The 13,493-nt window shown below is 46.4% G+C and overlaps 1 protein-coding gene across 3 annotated transcripts in view; it reads right to left on the bottom strand.

The window, feature by feature from the left end:
• The window catches only part of OTUD7B (OTU deubiquitinase 7B), a 50,502-nt gene that overhangs the window by 22,774 nt on the left and 14,235 nt on the right, over positions 1–13,493 (bottom strand). The window lies entirely within an intron of this gene.

Here is a 13,493-nt window from a genome sequence, read left to right as displayed (position 1 = left end):
ATTGGAGTAAATTTATTGAATACTTAAAGGAGAACTGTAAAAACTTAAAGACACTAGCAAGACTGGAATAATACCTTCAATGTAAAATAGTAGAGATATAAGAATAATATACGTGATAAGAATGTGATAAATATACTGTAGGGAGGGAGGAAAGTCAAGACTCGGCAGAGTCAAAGGGAATATATTGTGATAATAAGAATTGTTGGGAAAAGAATATTTAAAATAAATAATAAAAATTTACTTGGAAAAAAAAATAACAAAAAAAAGAATACCAGCGTTCTCGGATTATGAAGTCTAGTTCCAGATTTGCCAAGTTCATGTCATGACAAAGGTCATCTTGAAAATGATAGCTTTGCTTTATTTGTAATAAAAAAATGCCAAATCCATTATTATTATTATTTATTATTATTATTATTATTATTATTATTATTATTGCATTTAATTGTACTCCACCATTTTCCCTGATGGGACTCAAGGAGGCTTACAGATAAAAACAAGAACATAGAAAAATTGACCATTAAAATACAAGTAAACACTGATAGAATTAAAACTATATAAACTCTGCTTAATCCATACAAATAATTATGAGCCTTCTGGGTTCACCTCGGCAAGAAGGAACGGAGCCACTGTAAAACAGTGCCTCCAAGTCCCATCCCAGCCAGGCGGCCCAGAAGGATACCATGGTTGATGGTATCGAAATCCGCCAAGAGGTCCAGCAGAACAGAGACACCTTCCTCCTGTCCAGTTCCCAACATAAGTCACCCACCAAGGTGACCAGAGCCATTTCTGTCCCACAGCCAGGCCTGAAGCCGGATGGACATGGGTCTCGAGAATCTTTCTGCTCCAGAAAGCACTGGAGCTGAGATGCCACCACACACTTTAATTCCTTCCCTCGAAAGGGATGTTGGAAACTGGCTGATAACTATCCAATACGGTGAGATTCAGGAAGGGCTTTTTCAACAGAAGTTTTTTAACTGCCTCCTTTAGGTGCCCTGGAATCCTTTCTTGTTCTAAGGAGGCATCTTCACCCCCTCTGCCAGCCCTCCGCTCGCCCTTTGTTTTTTGTTTTTTTAAACATAATTTATAATTTATTTAACATAATTATTACAAAATATAAGCAAAATATTGCAAATACATATATACATATGTATTTCAGAGAAGAACACATATAAAAAAAGAACAAAAGAGAAAAAAGCAAGAAAAGAAAAAAGAAAGAGAAAAAGAGGAAGAAAAGTTGGAAGAATTTCTTCCAAATTTATTCTACAAATATCTCAATAATAAAATTCATTGACCGACTTCCATCGCTTACGCTGCACTTCCTAAATACATTTTAAGCAAGATTGTATCTGTTATTCCGTATTTTCCCCATACAATCTCACACAAATATTCTAATCAATAAGTTTTCTAAATCTTTCATAAATCTATTCTAAATACAACCAATACCTTACATTTAATCTTTGTCTACATAAAGAATCATTTGAACATTTCCATTGTTTCTGGATTATATTTTTTGGCCTTTGGATGAGCCAGTAAGGGAAAGGATCAAGCGCACGTGTGGCGGCTCTCACATTTCCCAAGGATCCTGCCCACATCCTCTGGCGGCACAAATTGGAAAGCATCCATTAACACAGGACAAGCAAGAGGCCAAAGTTACACCCACCGGACCTGTATCAACTGTGGTGTCCAAGTCAGAGCAATTTTGTCAACAAGGTGTCTGGAGGTTCTAGCCTTTATCAAAATCCCAAATGATGTGTCCTTTTCTCCATTATACCTCTTTTCCAGAGGGAATCGTACCAAGCAAGATCACAGAATCATAGGATTGGAAGGGACCCTGAGGATCTCCTGGTCCAACCCCCTGCACCGCAGGAATACACAGCAGTCCCAACCTTGGCGTCATCAACACCACGCTCTAACCAACTGAGCAATCCAATCATTTGAACTTCACTTTCAACGTTAAGTCAGGGTGGATTTGATTTAAATCAAATCTATTTAAATCACGATTTAAATCACTAGTCAGTAAGACTTGGTTTAAATCTTTTTTATTATTATTTTACAGAAAGACTCATTCTCGCTGGTATAATCTTAATATTTACAACCAAGGCATGACGATACTGAGCCAGCTGGACCTCAATGGTCTGGCTTCGAATATGGAACCTTTCTATGCTAATGAATACTGTAATTTTTAAATAATCCTATTAATTCAGCACTTTATTCAGAAACATGAGAACTAGAAACTTGACTTTACTTTTAGGGGTAGCTCAGGGAAGACGCTTCTGCTTTGCATGCAGAAAGCCCGTTTCAATCCCTGACAGAATCTCTAAGCAAGGTCTTGAATGTGCCCTGCCTGAATTCCTGGAGAGCTGCGGCTGCCAGTCAGTGTAGGCAATATTGCACTAGATGGACTGAGGGTCTGTGTCACTAGGAGGCAGCTTCTTGTGTCACAACATGACTTGGCCGAAATGGTTTCAGCCAAGGTTCTCCCGCTTATGCCCCAGGAGGAATCTGCTTGCCTTGAGCGGCCAAGGCAACATGACAGCATCGTTGGTAAAGATAGCCCTGTCACTCACAATCAGCGGGATGCAAAGAAAGCTCTCCCAGTGACTCAGCAGGGCACAAGAAGGGTGCAAACCACAAGCTCGATGCAAGCAAGCGCAGCCCGGAAGCAAAGAAAATCCACTCGGACACGTACATTGCTCGGCCATGTCCTAGCTGCAGGTCTCTTGTCCGAACAAGCGGTGAGCTACCAGTGTCAGGCTTTTATTGAGCCATGCTAACAGGCTGGTAGGTATTTTTGCAAGATGCTATATACACCTGTGGTTCCCAAACCTTTTCAAGCCATCACTCCCTTGCAGAGCATTTTGCACCTGGATGGGCGCCAGGATGGCGGCGGACGTCTCCACCATCTGGAGACGCACGCTTAGAGATCCTTGGATCTTGACTGTTTTTGCACATCAGCAACAAATCCTGTAGAATTCAGTCCGCTATATTTTATCTTGAGAGTCCCATGGACTGCAAGAAGATCAAACCTCTCCATTCTGAAGGAAATCAGCCCTGAGTGCTCACTGGAAGGCAGATCCTAAAGCTGAGGCTCCAATACTTTGGCCACCTCATGAGAAGAGAAGACTCCCTGGAAAAGACCCTGATGTTGGGAAAGATGGAGGGCCCAAGGAGAAGGGGATGATGGAGGACGAGATGGTGGGACAGTGTTCTCGAAGCTACCAGCATGAGTTTGACCAAACTGCGGGAGGCAGTGGAAGACAGGAGTGCCTTGCGTGCTCTGGTCCAGGGGGTCACGAAGAGTCGGACACGACTAAACGACTAAACAACAACAATATTTTATCTGCACAATCAGAATGAATTTCAGGAACCAAAAAGTTGCATTGAAAAATACGACTTTCAAGCCATCTGACCCCCAAATGGCAACTAGGCATTCCGTTTTGGCGACTGTAACCCTGGTTTAAGGAGCCATTTGGCCCCTGGCTTATATATCTCAGTTTCTAACACTGCTCCCTTGGCTCCATAAACTCGCCCCCAATGCCCACTATCCTATGAAATGAATTATTCAGAATATGACCCTCCAAGGAAGTTAGTAACACAATAAAATTCAGAGTGGTAATGATCAATTGCACATTTATTCAATATCCAATTAAAAATATTTAACTAATTGAAGAAAATGGACGAGCTTCCTAGAGAATCACACACAAACACCAAAGAGAGTAGTGCCACACACTTTGGGAATTCTTGCTATAAGTATATACTATATGGCTTGGGTCCCAAATTGTCTGAAGGACCGTATCTCCCTACACAAGCCTGCCTGGGCTTTGAGCAATTCTGCTTCAGAAGGAGCTTCCTGCTCTGTGTTTCTGGCTGAGACTGTGTTCTGAGCACTTCTGCACAGAACTTCTGAGCACGCCGCCTCATCAGAAAGGGGTCTCTATGTGAAGCAGAGACTCCTCCAGAGACCCAACGAGTAGACGGAGAAGCTTACAGTATGAGGAACGACCGGATCAATCATGTCCGAGGAAGGGGACATGATCAGAGTCAGCCGATCGAGCAAATGGCATGTAGTGAGCCTATTTAATACCTAGCAGATGCGTTTGAAAGCTGGCGCACCTTGACATTACGTCGGACCTTGAAAAGCATGTATCAATTCCCTCCCCCCTCTCTGTATCCACACACATAGAGCCAGTGTGGCATAGTGGTTAGAGCAGCCATAGGCAAACTCCGCATCTCCAGACGTTTGGGACTACAATTCCCATCATCCCTGACCACTGGTCCTGTTAGCTAGGGGTGATGGGAATTGTAGTCCCAAACATCTGGAGGGCCGGAGTTTGCCTATGCCTGGGTTAGAGTGCTGGACCGGGGTCTGGGAGGTCAGGTTCGAATCTCCACTCAGCCATGGAGCTCACTCATGGCTTGGCCTACCTTACAGGGTGGTTGTGAGGCTATAATGGGGGGGGGGAGAACTATGTATGCCTCCTTGAACTGCTTAGAGGAAAGAATTTGGGATAAAAATGCAGAAAACAAACACACAAAGCTGAAGGCACTAGGAGCCGAGAGGGTGGTCTCACAATTAAAATTCAACCCTGACTGAAGTCTTCTTCCTCTGCGCATCAGTGCCAAATTCTTGCCCCTGTTTCCTCGCCAGTTAATTCAAGCATCCTACAGGAAACCTGTTCTGCTCTCTCTTCTCAAGAGTATAGAATCAAACTGTGGCCCTCCCTGCTGCTGCATCTTAGGACACACCAAACTGTGGCTGCAGCATCCTTTAAGGGGTGGGTGGATAAACCGATCCTGTAACCAGAAGACATATAATCCTGGGACTCTCCACCCACAATTTCCTCTCAATAGCCACAAGGGCTCACAATCGTCTCTTTAAAAAAACGAAATCCTCAGCAATACTTCAGCTGCTTCCTCCAAAAGCCACATTCTGAAGTTTCTCCCTCACTCACACACAATTCCCATCTGTACACATGACGAACCTTCAGCCTATCTCCTCCAAATCCATTATTTTAAACTCAACCATATGGCGGCCCAAGGACTTCAACCTTTCGAATTAATCTGCTCCAGACGACATTGGAGGCTTTTGAAAATGAGCACTGCGGCACATACCATAGGAAACTCAAGTTCAAGTCAAAATAGGTAGCCTCCGACGACACCGGAGGGGGGAGAACAGGAGAGAGAATTCGGGAAGCCAGCCTTCTGGAGGACTGGCCTCGAATCAATGGGAGGGTTGAGCCCGGCCTCTGAGAAAAGGACCCAACAAATCCGCTTTATTTAGGGTGATCAAAGGCAGGGAGAAAAAGCGCAAATAGGCACCAGTAATATTTTCCTTGACATGTGCTTGACTACTTCCTCAAAAAACCACAGCGTCATCTTGGGCTGACAAGACACAATCAGACATCAGTTAACTGTTGTGGAAAGATGTGCTCTTAATCGCCTACGAAGATCTGGCAGAATTAGAAAGTTTTCTGCAGGCATTGAGAAGTTGGCACAGAAGGCGACTGCTAAATATCTAGTGGCAGAGCGTTCCACAGGATTGGGCCAATAGTGCCAAAGGCTCGGATTCTTGTTGTTGCCAAATGTGCCTCACCGACTCGGGAAACGAGGGTCCAGGAAGTCACCAAGCTGGACCTAAATTGTTCGGGCCTTGCAAATTAATACAAGGACCTTGAACCTTGCACTACGGTAATTTCAAAAATTAGAAATTATGCAATGCTTTCAAAGCACCTCCTGTAGCTTCCTTACATTCCTTAGCATCACCCTTACATCATCCTTGACAGGTAGGCCAGAATTATCCCCAGGGCTCAATGCCAAGACCAAGACCAAGAGACTGTGTAGCCTGCCAAGGTTGACCTGACCAGTTTATAGCAGAAATGAGATTCGATTCAAGGTCGTAGTTTTAGCTTCCTTTTGGACCTGAAAATGACAGCCAGGTAGAACCTGCCTCCACCAAGTCTTCATTATTACACCCCACATTTCTCCTCCTCTCCTCTGTTCAAATTACAGTGGTACCTCAGGTTAAGAACTTAATTTGTTCTGGAGGTTCGTTCTTAACCTGAAACTGTTCTTAACCTTAGGTACCACATTAGCTAATGGGGTCTCCCGCTGCTGCCGCACAATTTCTGCTCTCATCTTGAAGCAAAGTTCTTAACCCGAGGTACTATTTCTGGGATAGCGGAGTCTATAACCTGAAGCGTCTGTAACCCGAGGTACCACTGTAGAGCCAAACAAACCAGGGATTCTTTAGCTACCATTTCTGCATTGCAGGGGGTTGGACTAGATCATGGGTCGGCAACCTAAGGTCCGTGGGCCAGATCAGGCCCAACCGCCTTCTAGATTCGGCCCGTGGACTGGCCGGGAATTGCCATGTGGATCGCCAGCACACGTTCTTTCCCTCTCCCTCACAGGGCGGCGCTTTTCTCCTCAGAGACAGAGCAATCTTGTCCCATGCCAGGTCCCGTCGATGGCGGGAGTTGGCTTGCCCGCCTCACCAGGGCAGTGCTGTGAAGGGGGCCTGCGACACCAGTGGCTGCTGCGTTTTCCTCCTGCTTCTTCTCCCTCTCCCTCAGCCCTTCCTTCTCCACGCCCCTTTTCCATGCCGCTTCCTCGCGTGCTTTCTTCGTTGCCCCCTCCCTCCCTCCTTCATTCCTCCCATGGTGTTCAGGCGGTTCGTTGCGGTGGCCGCGGCCACTGCTTGTAGGTTAAAGGGCGGCTCTGTCTTCTCTGCGGTGCCTCTCAGGAAGCAGCAGCAGGTAGTGGGTAAAAGCTCTGGCGACGCCCCGGTTCCCCTACCTCTGCCCGCGGCTCCTCCTCTGGGGCTGCTGTTTCTGTCTTCGCCGGCCGACTCAGCCTCCTACCCAGCCATGGCGTCTGCTGAAAAAGTTTACCGACCTCTGGACTAGATGACCCTCGGGGTCCCTTGCAACTCTACAATTCTGTGTTTTCTGGGTTTTCCCAGCCACTCTGGGCGGCTTCCAACAGAATATTAAAATACAGTAGTCTGTTAAACATTAAAAGCTTCCCTAAAGAGGGCTGCCTTCAGATGTCTTCTAAAAGTCTGGTAGTTGTCACTTTCGACAAAATATTAAAATACAGTAATACATCAAACATTAAAAGCTTCCCTTCAGATGTCTTCTAAAAGTCTGGTAGTTCTTCTTCTCTTTGACATCTGGTGGGAGGGCATTCCACAGGGTGGGTGCCACCACCGAGAAGACCCTCTGCCTGGTTCCCTGTAACTTGGCTTCTCGCAGCGGGAGAACCTCCAGAAGGTCCTTGGCTGTAGCAAGTCAGAGGTGTCACGCGGTGTGGTCCGCTGGGGCTGTACCATGCCAGGATGCCAAAGGGGAGAGGTCACCTGCTCTGGCTTAATAGCTACAGGGTTTTCACTCTCCCAAACAGCCCCTTCCGCCTGCCCCCGTGGCACATCACCGAAGCAAATACGGCTCCAAGGCTGCATGCGGCAAGGCCCTCCCGCGTTCAGGCTCAGGAACTCACAGGCGCTCAAATTCACAGGTTGCAGACACCCTGCTTATAAATAGCTCAATTTAGTCAGGTCTTCAAGGTGCTTTGTCATATGGCGAGGGCGGGAGAAGCAGAATCCCTAGCTCACGGGGCCATCGTGTTTTGTCAAATACCTCATCAGGGCTAATTACACCAAGTCTCCTGGATTAACGAGGAATCAGCGAGGGTGTCCTGCGTCCATTTCTCTTTTTTAAGAGACAGGGACACTGAGGCAGCAGTGACGAGTCATTCCTCAGACATGAGGCAGGGCCAAGCAAGTATGACTTAATGCAGCCGAGGCTGGAAAAAATATTTCTAGGATTACACGTAGATGATTGTTAACCTTCTGCAGGGGAAGGGCGGAAAGCTCAGCGGCTGAGCATGTGCTTTGAATACAGGAGGTCCCAAGTTCAATGTGCGGCGGCTGCAGGTGGGGCTGGGACTGTTCCCCGACCAAAAATCTGGAGAGCCAATCAGTGCAGAAAATACTGCGCTAAATGGATCAAGGGTGTGACATGGAATAAGGCAGGGACCTCTGTTCCTGTTTAAATCAGCCCTTTCTTCAGAACCATGAGGACTAGAATCTTAGTTCGTTTTTTAAAAAAGGGAGCAGTTGTATTTCAGTGGCAGAGCATGTGCTTTGCTCGAAGAGGGTCCTGGGTTCAGTTCCCAAGCAGCTCCAGGCAGGGCTGAGAGTTGTCCCTCTGCTCGAAAACCAGGAGAGCTGCTGCCAGTCAGTGCAGGCCATACCGAGGTAGATAAGCGTGGTGATCTGACTCAGTGTAAGGCAACTTCCTATGTCCTTAAAGGGAAGGGCTGTGGCTCATTGGCAGGGCGTCTCATTTGCAGGCAGAAAGTTCAGTCCCTGGTGCCTCCAGAGGGGGCTACGAATGCCCCACCTGTCAGCATTGGTGATAATGGGCCTGACAGATGGGAGGGTCTGACTCTGTATAAGGAGACCTGCTGCGTCAAATGCCCAGATTCACTTTACGAATGCTGCAGAGGGGGGGCTTCTGTCTGCACCTCACCCATTCCAGTTCTGATTAAACCACTTACTGAAGAACTAACATTACAACTTATGCCACTACACTTTTTTGGTGGGGTGGGGTCCTAAGAGGCATGGGGGCAGCAGCGAGGCACTGGAGGTGCAAATTATTGTTGTTGATATTCTTTATTATTATTATCAGACTTTGAAAAGCAGGCATCACTGGAACCATTTATCCATTTTTGCTGAATTACCGTATTTTTTCGTGTATAAGATGCCCCCTATTTTTAGGGACTCCAATTTAGGAAAATAGGGGGGAGATTGCCCCATGTATAAGACGACCCACAGTTTTTCACATAATTTTTAAGTTAAAAAAACCTAGTCTTATACAAGGAAAAGTACGGTAATTAAATTAAATGTTTTAATTGGATTTTGAATAAACGCGCAATTAAGCGTTACTGTTTTGAATTTTGTTGTGTTGTTATCTTCCATCGTGGGTCATGCAAATTGCTACTCAGAAAAATGCTTTTTAGGGTGTGGGTGGCCCTGAAAAAGTTTAGGGACCTCTGGCCTCCACCGCCAGCATTCCTTGTAGGGGCAAGCTAGAAAGAGGTGCTGTGGTCATCCACTGCAATAAAGAAATACATGCAGTTTCTCATCAGCAATCCTGCAGGTTTCACACACATGCAAAGAGATTCTTAAAGCACAAGGATTTCTTTCCATCAAGTAAGATTTTCCAGGGTGCAAAGAGGCATATATGCAGAATTCCAGCTGCCTTAAACTCAGCACCAAAATTAAAAAAAAAGCAGTTATGCTGATACAATTCCATATAAATCTGCCTGTTGCTACGATTCATAAGTCACGTTTCATGACACCATACAGGGCGGAGGAGGCAGCAAGAGCAGAGTGTATTTTCCCCCCTCCATGGCCCTCCCCCACCTCCAAATCACTACTCAATGACACTTATTATCTGTGTCAGACTTAGAACAAGTGACGCATATACCCAAGAGTCGGGGCTTGTGGTGTGTGTCCAAAATAGCCCAAACTATGTATCACAAAAAGGAAGAGGGGAGAAGTTGGTCATCTTACAATTGTAAAACAGAAATTCAAGGTGGCGTTATTGACGGTAAACCCAAAAAGGGGAAAGAACTTGCAGGCATAAAATAAAATAGTAATAGTAATAATGATAACAATAATAATTTCTTTTTAAAAATAAATAAATAATAATTTCCCACCCTTTGCCCCAAGGTCCAGGGCAGCTTACAACCATTAAAAGATTGAAAACAGCTTAAAGTAGTTTACAATCACAGAAATAAGGTGGGAATTAAAACTATGCACCTCAAATGTCAAAGGCCAGGGCAAAGAGGTGAGTCCCGTCTTCAGCAGTCAACCTTCTCCATATGATGAAGGTGCCAGACTCACCTCTGCGGGGTGAGGGAGGTCTTTCAAAAAGTATCATTTCTGGATCAAGCCAAAGTTTAGCACCCTGTGTCCCGCAGAAGCCAAGCAGATGCCTATTATGGGAAGTCTTAAAACGTCAATTTGCCATTGTGGAAGGACATGCTCTTAACTGCCTGCACAAGCCTGGCAGAAAAGCTTTCAGCAGGAGTTTAAAATGTTGACGCAGAAGGCATCTGCCGAATGTGTAGTGGCAGAGCGTTCCACAGGACAGGGCCAAAGACACCGAAGGCTCAGTTTCTCACTGCTGTCAAGCAAGCCTCGCCAACTGAGGGAATGACCGAATGCTCCTGCTGATGATCTCAGGCAGGGATGTCCAACAGGTCGACCGCGATCTACTAGTAGATCCTCAGGAGGTTTTCGTAGATCGCGGTCGATCGCTGGCTCCCTTTCCTTAGCAGTGAGCGACTTTCCCCCTTTCTCCCTAAAAAAGCCTCAACAACTTTGACCTGAACCCCCCCCCCAAAAAAGAGGTAGATCACGGCCAGTTTTTTATTCTGTGAGTAGATCGCAGTCTCTTAGGAGTTGGCCGTCCCTGATCTCAGAGGTCAAGCTGGGATAGAAGGGCTCAGGCCACCCCTGGACCTTAGCTGGTAAAGGTTTGGAAATTAATACAGTGGTACCTTGGTTCTCAAACTTAATCCGTTCCGGAAGTCCATTCCAAAACCAAAGCGTTCCAAAACCAAGGCGCGCTTTCCCAAAGAAAGTAATGTAAAATGGATTAAACCGTTCCAGACTTTTAAAAACAACCCCTAAAAGAGCAATTTAACGTGGATTTTACTATCTAACGAGACCATTGCTCCATAAAATGAAAGCAATAAACAATGTACTTCAGTCACACAATCAATCAATCAATCAATCAGTAACTGGACTGGGTTCCACACAGTAACAAAAACGAAAAAAGAGCCGCAAAAACAAAAAAGCAAAATAGCAAAAATAGACAGACCTCAGTGTAACACTCAAAACAGAAGTGTGGCACTCAAATCGGAAGCATAACAGTCAAAATGAAGCACATTCAAGCATCCAAAAAAAGTTCGCGAACTGGAACACTTACTTCCGGGTTTGCAGTGTTTGGGTTCCAAGTTGTTTGAGTACCAAGGTGTTTGAGAACCAAGGTACCACTGTACAAAGACCCTGAACCCAGCTCAGTATTGAGGTAACACATCTAATTGCTTTTATATATACAATGTAATTTTATTGAATTTCCAAATTATTACAAATGGACTTCAAATAGTCACATTGTTTCGCGACTTCCCATGCAAACCTCTGCAGTGTTTTCGTTCTTAGGAAACATATTTAGGAAGCAAAGCTAAGAACCTCTTGAAATTGCCAACCTGCATATTTATTTGCAATAGACATTAGCACAGATTCACTGTTGCTTTTGTGGAAGCTTTCCTGTAGGAAAACAAAGTGCTGGGAAAGTTCGCTGCCCCCACCCCTGTTTATGAGACTTCGGGAGGACCAACAACTTCTTGTGGGCTTAGCTGCAAAGCTGCATGTTTTCCCTGCCTCAGTTTGCTTCACCCTCTTCTCAGCATCTTCTTGGCATGGGGAAGGAGGTCGCCTGACGCACCCTTTCCCACATTCCTGAGCACAGAGGAGGCCGCTCCCATAAGGCAACCATTTCTCCAGCTCAGGAGGACTACGAGTCTCCGCTCTCTCCTTTACAATCACATGCACAGAATTCCCCCAAAAAACTCCCTGCCAGATCACAGCAGATGGGGGGGGGGGGAATTCTGCTGATCAAGCTCACTGATCAAGAAGCAGCACTCACAATTCACCAGGCGCATTTTGCACTGGGCTACCAGCCACTTGGGAAGTGGGTGGCGCTGTGGGTTAAACCACAGAGCCTAGGACTTGCCGATCAGAAGGTTGGCAGTTCGAATCCCCGCAATGGGGTGAGCTCCCGTTGCTCGGTCCCTGCTCCTGCCAACCTAGCAGTTCGGAAGCACGTCAAAGTGCTAGTAGATAAATAGGTACCGCTCCAGCGGGAAGGTAAACGGCATTTCCATGCGCTGCTCTGGTTCGCCAGAAGTGGCTTAGTCATGCTGGCCACATGACCCGGAAGCTGTACGCCGGCTCCCGCGGCCAATAAAGCGAGATGAGCGCCGCAACCCCAGAGTCGACCACGACTGGACCTAATGGTCAGGGGTCCCTTTACCTTTACCGGCCACTTGTGACCAAGTGAAGATGCCCCATGGCCAGGATAGCACCTGGCGTCTCCACCATCTGGAGGTGCATACCTGGGGACCGTTGGATCTGGACTGTATTCACACATAAGCAACACATCCTGTAGAATTCTATACATTATCTTTTACCTGCACAGTTAGAATAAGGTTACCAGACGTCCCCGGATTTACAAACCAGTCCCCTGACAAAATCCTATCATTCCTACTGAAGTTGAAAATTGTCCCCGGATTCATTGAAAAAAAATCTGGTAACCTTAAGTTAGAATGAATTTCAGAAAACCAAAAAGCCGCACTGAAAAATACGACTTCCGAGCCGTCTGGCCCCAAATGGCAACTAGGCTTTCCGTTTTGGCGACTGCAACCCTGGTTTAAGGAGCCATTTGGCGCCTATCTTATATATCTGAGTTTCTAACACTGCCGAGAAGGGAGAACTAGGACTCAGGTAGCTGATGCGGGGCCTTGCATATGTTCTGGACTCCCAGCAGCCCCGGGAACTAGCGTGGCCAAGGATCCAGGGGTGGTGTAGTGGTTTGAGTGCCGGACTAGGACCTGGGAGACTAGGGTTTTAAATCCCCGCTCTGCCATGAAGCCCACTGGGCATGACCTAGGGCCAGCCACTGTCTTTTCTCAGCCTAACCTACCTCGCAGGGTTGTTGTGGAGATTAAATGAGGGAGGGGGGAGAACCATGAAAGCTGCCTTGAGCTCCATGGACAAAAAGGTGGGATATTAATACAATCAATCAATCCTCAGGGATGGCAAGGGAAGATGCAATCTAGGAAGATCTAGATGGCATCTGGAAGATACCTATAGCTGTAGCTGCTTTCAGGGAGAAAGGAGCGGGTGGTATTCTGGGCTCATTCCTCTCCAGGTTTGTGGCAACCCCCACCTTCCACAGCATAGCAAAAGAAAAGAAAAGGGGATTGGAAGAGCTGGGTCTCATTTCTCCAAGTCACCAGAGACAGTCTCTTCTTAGGGAAGGTCCGCAGCTCAGCTTCCAATGTCCCTACAAAATCAGCCTTTAATTCACGAGGAGTAGAATCCGGCTTCATTTTTAGGTGAAGAGCCACAGCTCAGTGGCAGACCATCTGCTTCGCATGAGGAGGTGGCACCCACATTCAGTCCCTGCTGGCTTGGACACCTGCTTGAAATCCTGGAGAGCAGCTGCCTGCTCGTGTAGGCAACACTGAGCTAGACATACCCATGGGTCCGAGTCAGCAGAAAGAAACTCTCTACGCTCCTTTCAATCAGCTTTTTTACTCAGAACCACGAGAACCGAGATCTTAAGGCGTGTTCCTGGACTTTCTGGTCCCTGTCAGGGACTCAAGGTCTCAGGTAACCCCAGTGAAAGCTGTAAACT

The sequence above is a fragment of the Podarcis pityusensis genome (genome assembly GCF_964106645.2).
Source record: "Podarcis pityusensis genome assembly, chromosome: 16".
NCBI lineage: Eukaryota > Metazoa > Chordata > Lepidosauria > Squamata > Lacertidae > Podarcis > Podarcis pityusensis.
The sequence above is the reverse complement of the archived record's forward strand: the minus strand, read 5'-3'. Positions and strand labels throughout refer to the sequence as shown.